At 25.9% G+C, this 18,242-nt stretch overlaps 1 long non-coding RNA gene across 2 annotated transcripts in view; it reads left to right on the forward strand.

Annotated features, from left to right (window-relative positions):
- The first annotated feature begins 8,306 nt into the window (after positions 1-8,306).
- LOC129607801 (uncharacterized) overlaps positions 8,307-18,242 on the forward strand; it is a 120,098-nt gene continuing 110,162 nt past the window's right edge. For both annotated transcript variants that reach the window (XR_008696848.1, XR_008696847.1), the window contains exon 1: positions 8,307-8,406. This is a non-coding gene — a long non-coding RNA (uncharacterized LOC129607801). The remainder of the gene's footprint in view (positions 8,407-18,242) is intronic.

Here is an 18,242-nt window from a genome sequence, read left to right on the forward strand (position 1 = left end):
GTGGCCCTTCTCACTTGGAACCACAAGATCTTTTGTGATTCGCGATATAGTTATATGAGGACTATTTCTACGCTTCTGACGAATCTCAGTATTAAGTCGAAAGCTCCGCCCGAAGCACTAAAGCACACCCTCATACTCGCGTGGTAGATGCTTTTTTGTCTCATTCTCTTTCAAGCAGAGACATTCACTCTTTACCTTCTACATTTCTCTCCTTCGCTCAATGATGTTCGGGTGTTTGTTCCTACTACTTCAAAAATTGGAACATCTTTGGTCGCCAAAATGATTGTGCCCTTCTAGAGGAGGCTTTGGTGTGTCTATTCGCAGTTTGGTGAAGATTCTATGAAATTCTTATAGCTATAAAATCCGAACTTCCTGCGGTTTGCCGTCGCATTTCCAATTTCGGGAGACCTTTTAATTTTACCCCAAAACTTCATCATTTTTTATTTAGCAATCTTTGTGAAACTGAATCATAAAAAAGTCAAAATTTTCTTGATTTCTTTAATTCCTTCACTTTTTTCACTTTTTTTTCCACAAAAAAAGAAAGTTTATTTAACAGGTGACTTACACATATACCGATACACACATTTGATTGAATAAAGGAAAACTTCTTAATAAGAATAGTATAACAATAACAACAAATTACTTATAAAAGAAAATTTTTATTTGTTTTCAAGGTAAAATTGATGATGTATTTGTTGACGTTATTGCAAAATACTTATGTGTTTAACACATTATTATAAAATATTTCTACATACATATGCATGTATATGTAAATAATATGTGCGATGTGTCATATCAGATAAAGGAATGTAGAATTATTCTTAAAAAAGAAGCATTGTTATTTATATTAAAATATTTTTGTTTCAATAATTCGAAGGGCAATTATTTATTATTAATATTACAGACGTACATACATATATACGGATATATGTAGATGACAGAGAACTGAATAAGTTAACAATCAAGAAAATCCAAAAAAACAACAATCAAGAAACAGTTCAAGGTGAATAGTAAGCTAGAATTGGAGGGAGTACGGGGAGGGAGAGAGGGGTTACATTATATTTCAATAATATTTGCTAAAGAATAGAGTTACAACTCTCATCTCTACTTATATTCATATATAACATTATATTTATAAACGTATAACAGTTTATTACTATGTGTATGTATATAGTCCGTGACATACAATGTTTCTATTCTTGTATTAAATGTCAATGTAAGTATGTTAAAATATTTTAGTATTCTGTTTCTGTTGTTTTTTTTTATCAATAAATCGTTAAAAAGTTTATTTTAAGAAAACACACAGAATATCAAAAAATAACAAAAAATATGACATTATAATTTTTTTTTATTCAATCAAGTGGCATTACACATTTATGCACTCGACACTGTTATATTAAAAAAAAAATAGTTTTTTCAAACTAATAACAAGTTTTTGGTAAATAAATACAAAAAAAAATTGTTTGCGGTTAACTGTAATTATTAAGAGTGCTATTTAGTTGAAAAATTTCTTGTAATAATGAGTGATTTCATGTTTGATCATTCGTATTGTTAATTGTGATTTGCATTACTATAAAAGTATTACAAAAGCAATCCGATGTTTGTTTTTGAATCGAATTTTAAAAGTCATCAGGTCACCAAACATATCGATATGTCATCAAACATATCGATAATAGTCGAGTTGAACAAACCTAAACCGCACCAGGATGATCATAACTTATTAATTAAACCATTACTTTTTCTCTATTCCGTGACTATTATTTTTGCTCCATTCCGTGAAGGAAGGCACGCAAGTGCTGTCGCATGTTTTTAGGCTAAATCGTGAGGTCTCATTCGTTTCAGTTTTTTTTCCTGAACCTTTGCTCTATAAACCGTCACTTCATCATTCATCACTAAATTCCATGGAAATATAGCGTACACATGAAGGAGTACCTACCATATCGTAGATTACAGATTACGAAAGACCTTGTCCGGGAAAGTTTGTATTTGTTTGATATGTTGCTTACTTAGCACCACCCCATAGCTGTAAATCATATATCCATTTAGACTTTATTATTTGGTTAGGTTAGGTTACGGCGGCTATCGCAAGGCCAGTTGTGATACTGCTGGATCTAGAAAATCTCCCGCCCTTACAAGAACCAGTCGGAGCTTTTCGGAAACCGACAAAGGCCCATAGCATTTACATTCGCCAAATCCGTAATCTGTAAAAAGAAAAATGAATCTCCGTCTTCTTCCTGCCAAAGCTACAAATAAGCAAAGCTGATGGGCTACCGTCTCTTCCCCCACGTCACTGCAGCTCTTGCAGAGATCGTTCGTAGGGCGGCTCATCCTTCTGACGTGGTCGCCAATAAGAAAATTTCTCGTTATGACTCATATTTCAGCTCCTATGTCTCTCCAGCGGAGAGCAAAGGAGATTAGATAGAATCTCGGATTATCCGTTTAATAGAACGATTATGATTTTAAGGAAATCGTTATTATTTATAATTAATTTCAGTTTCCTATTGTACGTTTGTAGATTAATACAACCGGAGTAAAAGGGCGCCGCGACCGCGGATGAGGGTTTATTGTGTCCACCCTGCACAAGCCCTGCAACACCTGTTCGAGACCCACCCTCCGGATAAACTAAACCGCAACTCCGCCTCAGTGAGAGCAAAGCCTATCAATATTTCCATTCTCCCATGTCTCTCTTTCTCAACTACAAAATTATATCATCTTAATTTTTTTAAGTGTAAATAATTTATTTTGAAATTATCATCCATTAAAAATGTTAAATTTTATCATCAACATCATTGTAATCATTATCATCACCAATATCATCATCAAAAAATTCAACAAAATAAAAAGTGCATATACTACTCCTTTAACATGAAATGTAAACACTTGATATTCTATATTATGTTTTAAATATATACACACACATATACAAATAAATATAATATAGTTCATGTAAATATAAGCATAATAATGTGAAAAACACATTTAAATGCTTAAAATAGTAAAAAAAAAACTTGTACAAAAATTGCAAACTAAACAAACTATATACAAAGTCGGTCGGCACATATACGACGTACGAGTATTAATAACGATCCCCAAAACACTACATTTATTCTCTTTTGCTTATTTGTTATTATTATGGTTCTCTTGTTATGTTCCTCCTGAACTTTGCTTTTATGTTGCAAATAAATAAGCAACAATAACACAAAAGAGAAAAGAATAACAAAAAAAAACGAAAAATGTTAGAAATGGGTTGAAAAATTATGTGACTCTCTTCGCATCCCCACCTCTTTTTTCTCTTAATATCATTCATTGATGTCAGCCTATTTTTTTCTAAAAATCACCACATTACATCGACTTTTAAAAAAAAATCCATACGATTTTATATTCAAAACAAGAATTTAAATAATTTTTCTCCAAAAAAAAATGTCATCACAATGATGTAAACTATTTCGACAGCGCATACTCCTTAAATTTTTAAAAACGTCATTTTTTTTTTTCAAAACACTCTAAATTCTTCTCTAAATTCCTCTCAAAATTCCTCTTATGATGAGAGTAATTTTGTTCTTTAAATGCTCTTTTATAGATTTTGTTGTTAATTTTTATAATAAACGAGTGTGGATGCTGTAATAGTTGATTGTATTTAGATAAAATCCATGTGATGTTGATATTTGATTACATGTGTGTATAAGTAAATGATGAAGAATTTGATGGAAAAAACACATGGTTGTAGTAGATGAAAATATATTGCAGATATCTGCAAAAAAGAAAATGAGAGAAAAATCTTCAAAGAGTTTTGTTGTATTATTTTTGGTTTGATGATAAAAGTGAGAGTGTATTGTGAATTTTTATGTAACACATTTGATACAATTTTTCATGTATATTTTGTTATGTGTTTCATGATTGATCAGATATTGACAAATGGAAGAGACTGCCGCCCGAGCAGCAATCATTTTCTATTATTCAATTTATGCAAGAGAACATTATAATTTCTTGTTTTTAATATCTGGATACTCTGTCGAGACTGATATTTCAACCTGAATATACGAATACGTGATTTCCACTCGGGACCGTGGAACGAGAACGTAGTAATTCACCCATTATACAAGAGAAATGTTAAATTTAACAGGCATCGCATAATTTTAAACTGCAAAATATATGAAAATCTGTTATTAGTTTGATTCTCTCCTTCTACGAGTACATCCTTATTTATAGACTATACATACATATCATTTTCTCTTATACATATTGTTTTGTTGTGTTTGTGGATTTATTTTGATAATTTTTCTCATATTATTATTTTTTCATTATGTTCGCAGTAAATTTGGTTTCCTCTTGTGACTTGTTTGTGGAAAATACTTTATGTGTGAACATATAATATAAATATATATATATAAGTAAATTACTAAGACGGATTTGATATTTAGTGTATGATGCTTTTAGTTTCTAGAATGGGGGAATAAAAGGAGATGAGTATATTATTCTAGGATTAGTTTTTATTGTTTATTTGAGCTTCACGTACTAATAAATTAATAACTGGCTAATATCTTATGTCAGTGTTTTAAAAATATTTTATTATTCGATCCAAAATTTAACGAGATTATTGAAATTTATGTGCTATAATTTGGATGTGTTAAAATTACCAATTTTTTATTAATTTAATAAAATAATTGATTTATGATTATGATTTTTTCAATTATTTCTAATAATTTGCAAAATGTCAAAGATATAAATAAATACAGCCCCTGAATATATGCAATTTATTTAATATATAAATTTGGCACGATATCGAGTTATAATAGTAACTTGTTACATTTTATGTCGTTAATAAATGTTAATCACTGCATACGACTCAAAATATTTAAAATATAAATCAGAAAAGCCTGAAAATATGCAATATATTAAAAATTTCATAAAATTATTTAAAAAGAAAAACAAATAATTTAAATTGATTTTTAGTGAATTGACGGCACGTTAAAAAAGTTTGTATACTTAACTTGAGTTTATCAAAACCACAACTAAGTATAGAAAGAGGAACCAAGTATATGAAGCGATACTGAACTTATACTAAACATTACTCAACCAGATCTATGTTTTGAGTATTTTATGAGTTTATGTAGCTATATTTTTTGAGTAATTTATGTGAATCTTTTTTATTTTTATATTTAGTTTAATATAGGCAATTTAAACTGATTATTAAAATTTAAATTGTATACTCAATAATTTTTAAACCAACAACAAGTTGTAGAAACAACATTTATTTTTTTATTTTTACAGAATCCATAATCTTACACTACGATACATATATACTAATACACAAAACAACTTATAACTTCTGCAAATCTGAAAGTTCATAAACATTCTTATAATATTTTTTACAAATTAAAGGCTGTAAATGCTGCACGAATCTTGTTTTTATTTTTCTGCAAAAAATTCCTTAACTTTTTCATATAAATTCAAAGGATAACATTCACATCGATCTCATTTGATTGTAGGATGCTTTACAAATCAAATACAATAAAATTCGAAAGAATATTAAAGAAATTTTATTTTGAAAAATATTTTGAGAATATTGGAAAAATAAGCAAGCGAAAAGTTAATTGAATTTTTATTCGAATTTTGTGAAAAAAATCACAAAATTTAAAAATTATAAAAAAATTTATTTGGTCTACTTAAAAGTTTAAAATTGTTGTTAAGCAAAAAATTAGGTAATTTTGTGTGCCAGAACACAAAATAATTTTTGATTTATTTTTAAAAAATTCTCGCCAACAATTCTGTTGGTTTGTTTTGTTTTTTTTTTTGGGTCCACATTAAGAAAACAAGAACAACAATACGAAAAAAAAACAAAAGTGTTTACGAGACGAAAAATTTTGTTTGTGTTTTAATTTTTATAAAAAATTATTTTAGTATTATTTGAGAATCCTTTCTGTAAGGATGTAATTTTCAAATATTTTAATCCGTGTTAAAAAGTAAAGTGAATCTGAAAAAAATTTTATTTATATTTTGGGAAGAAAAAAACAAAATAAACTTTAAAACTATTTTTGTGAAAATTTTATAAAATTAAAGTGGAAAAATTGAAAATTTTTATAATAAAAATAAAATTTTTAAATTAAAATTGTGAAAATTTTAAAAATATTTTAATAAAAAATCAACATTTTGCAAGTGAATTACGTAAAAAAACATAATAAAATTGAGAAAACAGAAAAAAAAATAGAAAAATATTTTAAGAACATATGGGAAATTCGTACAGAATTTTTTGTTTTTAAAGTGGTAAAAACTCAACCAGTAAGGTAAAATTTGATTAAATTTTGTTGATTCTTAAATAGGTTCTTAACAAATATTTGGAAATTTATCGAAAATTTGTGTAATTTTTTAAAAATTTCAATTAAGTTTTAATAAAACTAGATTTTGGTATTAAAAATTCAACAATAATAAGGCCATATTTGTAGGTTTTGTTTTAATGAATCCACTTTGAATTATTGAAATATTCAAACCAAAGGGTTCAAAATTGAACAGGAACACAAAAAATTTGGTCAGGTCATGAAAAATTATTGAAATCATTAAAACTATCAGAAAAAGAGAACATTAATTTCATTAAACCTTAAGCATAAATCCTGTAGTAATTAAAAATTTTTTTTTTAATAGCTTGTAAGGCCCCCCTATCGGTTTAAAACTTTTAGTTTCGAAAATAAACATAAGAACAATAAAAATTAATTTTCTTTAGAAAAAAAATCCTTGTACATTGTACCTAAAAATAGCAAAGTAATCGTTCCATAACTTCTTAGGAAAACACAAAACCAAAAAAGAAATAAAATCAAAAAAAAGTTTGTCCGGTTTTTTGTTGCTTGATTTTTTTTGTTGCTTGGTTTTTTTTTTTGGTTTTTTGGGTCTGAGGTCTCTCAAAATAACAACTTTCTATTTAGTTTTTTTTTTTGTAATATTTCAAATGTGGTTTCATGTTTTACCACAAAAAAAGAATCTAAAACTAAAAAAAACTTATTCATTCAAGACTATATACATTGTCGCCTTATAACCTTACCATCTCTCCTATCCCAATAAAATTTGTTTTTAATAAAAGAGGCAGCAGCATTCTTTCAATTTTTTTTTTAAATTTTCCATTAATTTTCAAAAATTTAAATTTAATATAAATTCCATGAGCCGAGACATAACAACAAAAGCAGTTATGCCCTTTACAATAAAAAATTTTAAATGGAAAAATTTTCAGTCAAAATATTGCATAGAGGACAAAAATTGGGCCTATAAAATGTAAGACATTTTTAATAAAACTTAAAATTACAAGACAATGACGTTGCCTTTGTTTTCTAAATTCATTAAATTTTTCCATTTGTTAAAGATTTTAGGAAAATTTTCAGAAAAAAAGCAAGAATTGAAATTAACAAAACTAATATTAGACTCTATTCTGTAAGTAACACAAAATTCGAACTTAATTGTCGGTAACTTGAAAATAAATCTTATGATTGTTACCTAGATAATTGATGCTCTTCTTGGACTGTTACCGTTTGTTAAAATTTTAGAATTTTAATTAAAAAAATTTGCAGTCAAGAATCAAAATGTTTCGTATTAAAAAGATCAATTGCGAAAATATTCGCAATAGCTTTAAATGGCGAATATAACAATGGCCAAATATTAACTCTTAATACGAGTTTAAAGTCCTCTAATAATATTTTTAGTAGTAGAATAATTTAAACATGTAGCAGTTCTTAGATCAACATAATTAAATCTAAATTTTGATTTAAGATCAAATGAATTTAATTAAGATTTTTCTTTTATTTTTAGATTATTAACTTAATTTTCCTGTGATTGTTCACAGTTGTTAAAGAACATTCATTAAATTTTCTAAAATATTATTGTAACGTGCAAGAACTATATAAGTGAATAAAATTTTGATTTACAAGTGTTAAAAGGCAGGAAGAAAAGGGTTAAAAGAGACAATAAACAAATAAACTAATTGATATTGTGAAAATTTAAAATTACATGAAAAATTTTATTGGACCACAAAAACAAAAAATTAAATCTAAATTCTAGTGAAAAAAAATTGGGCTTATTAATAATTATTGACAACAAGCAATTAAAACTGTTATAACTTTGAGTTCTCAATACAATTTGTGACTAAATTGTTATAAAAAAAATTTCATTTGAGAAACAGAACAAAATTGATCTAAGGAACCAAATAATATTAAAAAAAAATTTAAAGTGGGTGAAATTTGAATTTTTGAATTGAATTCAAAAATAAGAATTTTAAATTAATTTTAAAATTTAAATTGTGATTATCAAAATTTTATAATTGATGAAAAATTTTATAATTGGTGAATTTTAAAGAAGAAGAACTGAAAGAATTCAAGTAATTCAAAAAATCTGGGCCAAGCTTTGCTTCTAAGATAATCGAAATTGGTAAGTTAGAAAAATATTTTTTTAATTTTAATATTATGACCTCATAAAAAGAGCATTATGAACATTATTATACAATATATTTTTTATTTAAAATAACTGAGAAAATTTTATTAGTTGATAGAGCAGAGCACTCCCCCAAATTACTAATTTCTTCATTAAGAAATTGTCACAGCTTTTGCAAATTAAAAGGTCAATAAATTTGTTAATTTCAATTAATTGTCACAAATATTGTTAATAATATAATTGTAATTATTAATTATTCAGTTAATATTCTTAATATTGCCAATCTTAGCAATTTGGGTAGCAGTTGAGCTTTAATTAACGTGTTTAAGTGACTGAATTTTCCTCGATAACTTTTATTTTTACAGAGCATGATCTCACATCAATATGTTTCATAAAAACATCAATTGTACATTAATCACCTTACAAAATTGAAAAAACCTCCTTAATCCCAAAATAGTAGGAATAGTAGCTCTTTCTAACCCCAATAATAGCAAAATACTCTTGATTTCTTGATATAATATGAGAGTGTCGAGTTTTTTTAATTAATTAAGTAGCCGTTCCTAATAGTAGTGGAGTTCTCTGAATTTTAAGTGTCGATATAATTTGAAAGTGTCGAGGTTCTTTAATTAATTAAATCGATTATTGTTAATTAAAATGCTACACACTTTCTATAATTATTCAAAAATCTCAATTTTTTACACACAAATGTCAAAGGTTAAAAAATATTTTATTTCCTTTTTACAAGGATTTTTCAATTAAAAATGATAAAATGTGCGATTTTTTATTTTTGTAAAAAAATTTTTATTGCATCTCAAAGGTTTCAGGCTTTAAAAAATAAAACAAAATTATTTAGAAAATTTTTGAGATTTTTTAAAAAAAATTAAAAATGCGCAGTCTTTAGTGAGAACACGCGTTGGCGCATTTTTTTTTTTTTTTGAATTTAAAAAATTATTTAAGGATTCATTTAAAATGAAATTAGAAGAGAAAATAAAAAAAAAAAAACTTTTAAAACTTTTAAATTAAAAGTAATTGCAAAGAAAATTTAAGAATTTTTATGGTTTCCGCAACACTACAATTGATTTTGCTCTCCTATTTAATTGCCATCATTTTTTATTTAATTGCCATGATCTTCAATTCAAAAAATTTATCTGGAATTTGTCAAAAATTAAAAATACCAAAAAAAAATTTATGCGGAATAATAAATAATAAGAAAAAAACGCCTACTAGTAGGCAAAATTTATGATAAAAAGAAAAATTTTGAAGTTTGAGTTAAAACTTAATAAGAGCAATTATTTTGGTGTTCAAGGCTATAAATTGAGTCTTTATTGTTATTAATAATTTATTTTGAAGTAAAGCAGATTTTTTCTTAAATAAAAATTATTGTGATCGGTTTCACAAAATGACGGTGAAAATCAGCTTGCATAGCAATTCCGTCGTGTTATACAATAAATTGTTTCTGGAAAGATAAAATTTCTTTATAAGTTTGTCATAATAACTTGTAAAAATTTATGTAAAATGCTTAATATTTGCTTTTAATTAAATTTTATGTAAATATTAGAAAATTGAGTTCATTAAAACACTATATTTATCTGTACATGCCCGTCAGTCGGTAGTTTTTGTGATAAAGTAGCCTGACATCTATCAAGGTATTGACGATAATATAAAATCAAGGTATCAAGGTATTGACGATAATATAAAAATTTCAGTTGTATAATTTAAAAATTCTATAAACCTTTTATTATTAGAATCTTAATGAATGTCTTTATAATTAAATATTTGAGGTTTTTTGAACAAAATTGTTGAACATCAAATAGTATTTTTTATGAATTTCGAGACACAGCCACATGATTTTCAAAAATACTGTTATAAACACTTCTGTAATTTTCAAATGAACCTGGAACAGAAGATTATAAAGAACGTCTACGAAGTTTTAATAATTAATTTTATTTTTTTTCAAATTTAGATTTCAGAATATCTAGGTAGTGTTTACATTCTAAAAATCCTTAACAAATAAAATATTCATAACCTGGCACAAATATTCAATATGGTATACAAAACTTCACATTATCACACAAAATTTTTTCCTAAAAGAAATAACAAATGACATAAAACTTCATAAAAATTTTCTTATTCGGAAAATTCAAAACCAAAAAAAAAATACAAATTAAATTTGTTATACATATATGAATTTTGAATAACACAAAATGTTATACAACATGGTCATAAATTATAACAGTATACTTACATAGGGTATAAAAAGTAATTTAAATATGAAATAAATTTTGTTACCTACAACACAAAAACTTTACTTATATACAATTTACCGTGTAACAACTAATTTTATGTTGTCACATTGATTTTGTATGCTGCCATTTAATAAAATTGACCTCTAAAGTGACATAAATTTAAATCAAAATATTGTATTGGTGGTTTTACTTTTTATATAGTAGTGTTGTGGTGGTTACTGTCGTTATTATAGTGTAAAATGTCAATATGAATGAAAATTCATTTCTTTCTCTTTTTCTCGCTTTTACCCCCGTAAATTCACTTCTTATGTTAAAAATCTCATTGAATATTAGGCTGTTTAAAAAGAAATATATAAAAAAATTACTGAGATGGGACAAAGAGAGAAATGTAGTTGAGTTGGGAAAAGGAGAAGGGGATGGGAGAGAAAAAAAACATTATAAATGAAAGGGAGGAGGAGTGAAATTTTAATAAAAATATCCTCGTTACAAAAATAATTTTTTTTGTATGTACTATGTTTGTGTGGAAATGGAACACATTCAATCTCTAAATGGCAAATGATTTGACAGGGTAATGGGGTCGGTTTGCTGAGAAAAATTGTTTTTTTTTTTCTTCGAAAAATGGTAGTAAAAAATTTTCTTATTTATACAATTCTTATGTTTTTTAATATTAAGAAAATTTGTTTTCTTTTTCCTCCATCTTCCAAGAAATAATTTTGAAACTGAGAATGAAGAAAAAGTTTTATGCCTATATTTATTTTAATTTTGGAATAGGGGCAAGACACAAAAAAACAAAAACAAGAACGATGTCATTTTTATTTGGGTTCTATGTATAGAAGAAAACAAGAACGGTAGATTTTGTGTGGCATTTCTATGAAAAACTTTGAAATAATAATAATATCGGTATGTAGGTACTCATAAATATTTATATGCAAATATTGTGAAATGTTAATATAATTTTAATAATAAATATGTTGAAAAGTGTATAACAGTTGTTGGCGTTTGCTCTTTTTCCATGTATGATACTTTAATTTATTTAACAATTGCATGGATTGAACATAATTGTTGTACAACGTCCACATACTCGTACAACGTACATATGAGACATGGCGAATAGACAATGATAGACCGTTTACAATTCTTGTTTTGTCACTAATTGCCGTGCCGAAAGTAAATGTCACCAGTGTAAATAAAAGAAGGGTTCCGTTTAGAAAACGTCACACCGTACTTGTTAAATGGAAGAAGAGTTAATTGAAATATTATTAAGAGAAATGAAAATACAAAATTGTCATCTTAATATTAACAATTTCAAAAGTTTTAATTATCGTTAAATTACCTTAATTTTACATGTAAATAAAATTTACTGCATTATGAGTTGATGACGCCTGAGCAGACACTAACGCAATTTCTTTATACTTGGTGGTGTTTCCAATCACCATGCCAAATAAAATTTACAACATTTTAGTGAATGGCGCCTGAGCAGATATTAAAGTAATTTTATTATATTTGATGGTGTTTACAAATAGCGACGCCAGATGAAATTTACAATATTATAAGTTGATGGCGCCTGAGCAGATACCAACGTGATTTTAATATATTCGATGGTGTTTACGAATACCGATGCCAGATAAAATTTACAACATTATCAGTTGATGGCGCCTGAGCAGATACCAACATGATTTTATTATATTCGAAGGTGTTTACAAATACCGACGCCAGATGAAATCTACAATATTTTAAGTTAGTGGCGCCTGAGCATATAGCAAAGTGACTTTATTATATGCGGTGGTGCTTGTAGTTATGAGGCCAAATAAAATTTATAATATTACAGACTGATGGCGCCCGAGCAAATGTCAACGAGATTTAATTATACTGGATGATCTTTAAACAAATACAAAACAATCATCTATTCTGCTTTATACTAATTTCAATATCCTGCGAATACTAATAAAAATAAATCTTATTTCATTTACCTTAAACTTATTTATTACTTGTGTATATATGTGATAAAACTAAAAATATTCTCTTTGAATTTAAATTAGGATTTTTCTTCATACATTTTAATTTATTCTCTATACATTTATACTTTATTAGATTTTTTAAAAATTCTACATTGTAAATGATAGAATTTAAATGAATTTTTATTGGTATACTATATATGAAAGAAGATTTATGAATTTATGCAGGTATTAAGTTGAACGGGTAGTTAAAAACAACTCATATAATGTGGATATATGCTCAGTATTGTTATCTATAGACTAGAGTCGTTGAATTTAATAGAAAATTAAACATTACATTCTTCTATATGTGATTTTTTAATGCAAAAATTTAAATTGCAGTGAATTGCTTCATATCATGTCCTTCATATGAGAGATGAGATATATTGACAGTGAAATCGTCTTGATATTTCAACTTAAAATACAAAATTACAAATATAAAAAACATGAAGTATGGTACAAGAACCTGCATAAAATTTTCATAATTTCAAATGAAAAAAAATTAAAAATTCTAGTCCTGAGTTATTTTTATGTTATGCTTTTAGGAATAAAAAAATAATAACAGAAGAAGAGTACAATGAGAGGCGTAACAGGAGGAATGAAACTAAAATTCGATTAAATTTCATAAAATCATTAGTTATTCAGAAACCATGGTTTTATTTGTTTCTCTTCCATATTGAATCCTGTATTTTTTCTCCTTAATTTAAAAAAAAATAATAATAATATGCGTAATAATATTAAAATGACATGCAAGTGTATACAATAAGTAACCAAATCGAGAAAGAAAGCAAGAAAAATTTAAAAGAAAAGGATAATTTTGATATGACAGGTTGTAGAAATCTATGTAATAAGAATTCGGAATTGGATAAAGGACAAAGGTGGAATACGATAGAGAACAGAAAGAGTAGAAGAGAAGATCATAATATCAACATGAGTTTCTTATGACGAACGACTAATATAAATGTAAATTAGATAATTTCAAAAAAAAAATTTTCTTTCGATTCCCATTACGGGATCTTTGATTTTTATATTTAATTAAAAATTGGGAAAATAAATTTTTATATATTTATTTACAATAGCTATGAGGATTCAGGTATTCTGTTTGGTCTATTTAATAAACCTAGATCTATATTATTTCTAGAATAATAAAAAGATTCTTCCCTGTTCTTTGTCATAAAAAAAAATCCTCCCATTTCAATAAGGTATGCAAAGACATCTGTTATTAAATTAGAATACTAAAAATTAATAATGACAAGACGTGCTTGTTGCGTAAAAAATTATTGGAAATGCTTTAAGAATTTTTTAAGATTATGATTCGAAGTTTTTTTTTCAATATTATATTCAATTTGTATAGAAACAAACACAAACATATCAAACTATAGAATTCAAGGATATATGACAATTCATGGGTAATTTTCGAATATTTGAGATCTTCAATCAAAATTTCAAATGTCATCGCAATTTTCAAAATTTTTATTGATTCTCAATTATGTTTGCTTTTCACTATACCTTTTAAATTTCTTTACTTTCAAAATATAAATGACAGCTGATATTTTGACTGAAGATTTAAGAAATACGAAAATTACCGACGAATTGTCATTTGTCGATAAATTATCTGATGTGTATTTGTTTTGCTTATATTTATTTAACGTCACCTACCAGTAAATTCAAACATGAAAGATTGAACTTAAATCATAAATTTGTCCCTAAAAACATTTATTCAAAACTAATTTTGCTCTTTGAAATTCAATTAAAGGACTCAAAAACCAAATAACCCTTTAATAGTATCTTCAACTTTTTAAAGTTCTTATATTTCATTGATTTGCTTAAATTTTTTTTTAATTTTAAATAAATAAAAAAATAAAGTTATTGAGTAACTAATTGAATTCTGTAATTTCCTTTGGAATTTCTGTTTTATTTTTAATTATTTCAAAAGTAATACAATAAAAATATTTTTAGTGGGGCAACAAAAAAAAAAAAAAAAAAATTTCCCAAAGAAAAAAAAAATTATTGTTTTAATTATAAGCACTTATGAACTTTGTTTCTTTGAAATTGAATATTTTGTTTTGTTCAAGGGAGCAATGAGTAGAGTACAAGAAAATTTAAGAGCAAAAGAGGGGCAAAAACAAAGTTTGTTTCAAAAACAAAAAATTTACTAACAAGTTCTTTCGAAACTTGAAAAAGAAGTTTTTCTTTCACTTTTGTACATTTTTTTTTGTAATTTATTTGTTCCTTGTGTTCTTAGGAATGCGGGTAAAATATTAAAAGCAAAACAAACCGCGTTTGTTATCTTTATTTAACACAGCCAAAGAAGGCAAAAATATGGCAAAAATTCAGTTGAAATCGTCGTTTATGATTTTGTATGGCATTAATCCATATGTTGCCTATTATTACTAATAACAACCCCAATGATATAAGGGTCTTTTGCTTATTGCTAACTGCTTACATGTTGTGTGACAAAAATTTATTAACATTGTTAAACAATCTGATATACTGTCGCGCCTGCATATAAAAGGCTTCACCTAATTAGCTTTATAATGCTGTTGTATAGCGTAGCGTTCAAATCAAACTGGTGGAAAGAACATTCAGGCATTTTTAAATAAACTCGCTTTTGGAAGATATTGCAAGACTTTCTGGCAAAATGTCAAGCACTAGAGTGAATTTTATATAAGGAAAAGATGATCGAATTACATCAAAAGCTACTGGAAAAATTTGAAATAACAAAAAACAAAGACTCCAGGTGCTTTCAAAAATCTAATCTGATTTCTGTCATTATGTTGACTTTGCTTCATTGTCAAAAATTGTTTTTTTTAATTCCCGACGACAACACAATTCGAAAGCTTATGTTCACTTTTCAAAAAACTTTTGTTCTCTCCTTTTCCTTCTTTTTCTTTCATGTTTCATTGTACTTACATAAATGTTAATGCCTCTTGATAGTTTGATAGTTTGTGTTGTTGCCAATATGACCGAAAAATTTTTTTTTTGTTTTTAAAAAAAAAATTTGTTCTAGCTATTTTGTAATTTCAAAACTTTATTTTATTTTTTTTACTACCTATTCAAAAAAAAAAAATTACAATAAAAAGAAATGAAAAATAAAATTTCTTTCGTTTTGCTATTCTTTTCTATATCCGGAATTCAAAGGTATGATAAAATTAACAGTTATAAAATTTTTAGAACGAAAATAACCAATTTTGATGACAGGATAAAGTTTTAGTTCAAAATTTTTTGTTATAGTTTTTGATTTTACTTTTAAAAGAATGTTATAAAGAGGTGGAAAGGGTATAATAAATTTGTTTAAACAATTGTAAAACGGGATGAAATCATAATTATAAAAAATGGTGATAGGAGGCGCTTAAATAGATCTGTCACAGAAAGCAATGTGTGTTTGTCAAAATTTAGGATTTTCTGCAATATTTTGGAGATTTTGAGGAGATTAGGGTTGTTTATTATTGTGAATTCGGCCGAAGAGAATTTGATTTTGCCCTCTTTTAAGTGGGCCTTCAAATTTTGGGAATTTTTGCCAAATTTTAGAGAAATTCTGAGGATGTTACTGTGGTTTATCATTGTGAATTCCCCAAAAATAATTTAAATTTGCTCTCTTCTAGGTGTATGTTCAATTTTTAGAACAAATGGAATGATCAACCTTTGATTTGGTTTTTTTATTCTCGATTCACTAGTCAGTATTAATCTGTCATAAATCACGTCACATAGATTTGGTTGCAAATAAAGACAAAAAACCTTTATTCACAATCAAAATTCCAAAAACAACAAAAAAAAAATACCTTAGGATATTTAAACTATCATTTTGTAAATATCATTTGTACCGTATTATTAAAGTTTTTTGTCAGAAAAGAAAAAAAAATCAAAAAAATAAAGTAACAAAAAAAAAGTTTTTAATTTGTTCGCCCCCATAATTTTTGTACGTTTTTTCTTTTTGTTATTGTGAATTGGAAAAAAATTCCTTTTTTTTTGTTATTTTGTTCGTCCTTAGACATTTTTAACTTTTTCTCTTTGTTCTTCTATATTATTGTTACTATTGTATAGAAACTATGCGTTTGAAAGTTTGTACATATAAAATTCTATTCGAAAACAATTTAAAAATAGAAAAATTCGATAGGATTATATGCTATGTGATTGTGTTCTCTATATACATACGCTATGTTTCAAATATACAAAAAAAAAGTTCATTGTCTTCTTAAATTCATTCTAATAATAAAATAGAACAGAGAAACATAGAGCTTAAAGGTTTAAATAAACGCACACTCTTGCATACACTCGTACTATTTTCAAAAAAATGCTCGTGTTAAAGAGTTTTTTTTGGTAGAAAATTTGCTTTAAAAATTATTTTTTTGCGTTGTTTTGGAAAATTTTAGATTATTTTTAAGAAATTTTCGTTATATGCAATGCACTGAGAGAAAAACAATAATTTTGAGAAAATTTTACTTTGAAAATACCATAAAAGCAATTCAAAAGGATTAAAATGAAAAATATTAGAAAAACATTCTTTATTTTATAATTTAGAATAACGCAGTTGATTTTTTTAATTTTTAAAAGTTGAAATGTATGGGAAAAAAAATTCTTGGCGTCGAAAACACCAGGAACCAAAAAAAATAAAGCATAATTAAATCATAAAATATTTTTTGAAATAACAGGATTTTTAGTTTTATTTAGATTGCGGTATTATTTTGCAGCTGTGTCCTTCTTCTTCCTTTAAAAAAATATTGAATGTTTTTGGTGCAGGCGAAATATTGGAAAAATTTTTGGAAATCTTTCAAAATTATTAATTTAAATTTAAGTTTTATTTTTGCAAATTGAAAACCACTGGTATGAATAAGTCAAATATTTATTATTGTGAATAGTTGAGGCGTCTAATAGTCTTGTTGTAAAATGGAATTCGGTTGGGTGGGTTTAGGTATCATAAACAAAAATTAAGAAAAAATTTGAACTCAAAATTATGAATTTAGAGTTCAATTGACAATTTGAAATCAAAATTGGAATTGTGATGAATCGACTTTTCAGGAAATTCAATAAGTTCTTGTTGGTTTTTCGAATTTATTGAGTTATATTGAAATTATAATTGGATTTCCTGTTCAAATTTTTATAGTTTGAGTATAAAAATTTCAAAGATTTAGATTTTAGATTAAAAATTTCATTATTCATTCATCAATTTGTTTCAAAGTCTTGAAAAACGAAACGTTGGAGTTGTTCTTGTATTTGTGTCTTAGAAATCTAAAATTTCAATTTTCTTTGCCTATGTTAATAAAATCTAAAATAATCTATTCAATTTGTTAATCAATTAATTAAAAATCAATTAATTAGAATTATTATCCATGAAATTGTACAAATTAAGTGTCATCACTTGAACAACTTTAAACTACAAGTCTTTTTTATTTAAAATAAATTTATTTTAATTTACTTATAATTAAACTAATATTTAAGTATAAATGAAGATCAAAATATTTTGCTAATATTTTGCCAATTTTCCGAATAGTTTACACATGCTTTGCTGTTTGTATGAATCTGGAAGCAATAGGAAGAATAAAAAGCATACATGTACACATATAATTTTTAAATGTTAACAAAATATCTCTGT

The sequence above is a fragment of the Condylostylus longicornis genome, unplaced genomic scaffold (assembly GCF_029603195.1).
Source record: "Condylostylus longicornis isolate FDR11 unplaced genomic scaffold, ASM2960319v2 ptg000028l, whole genome shotgun sequence".
Lineage (NCBI taxonomy): Eukaryota > Metazoa > Arthropoda > Insecta > Diptera > Dolichopodidae > Condylostylus > Condylostylus longicornis.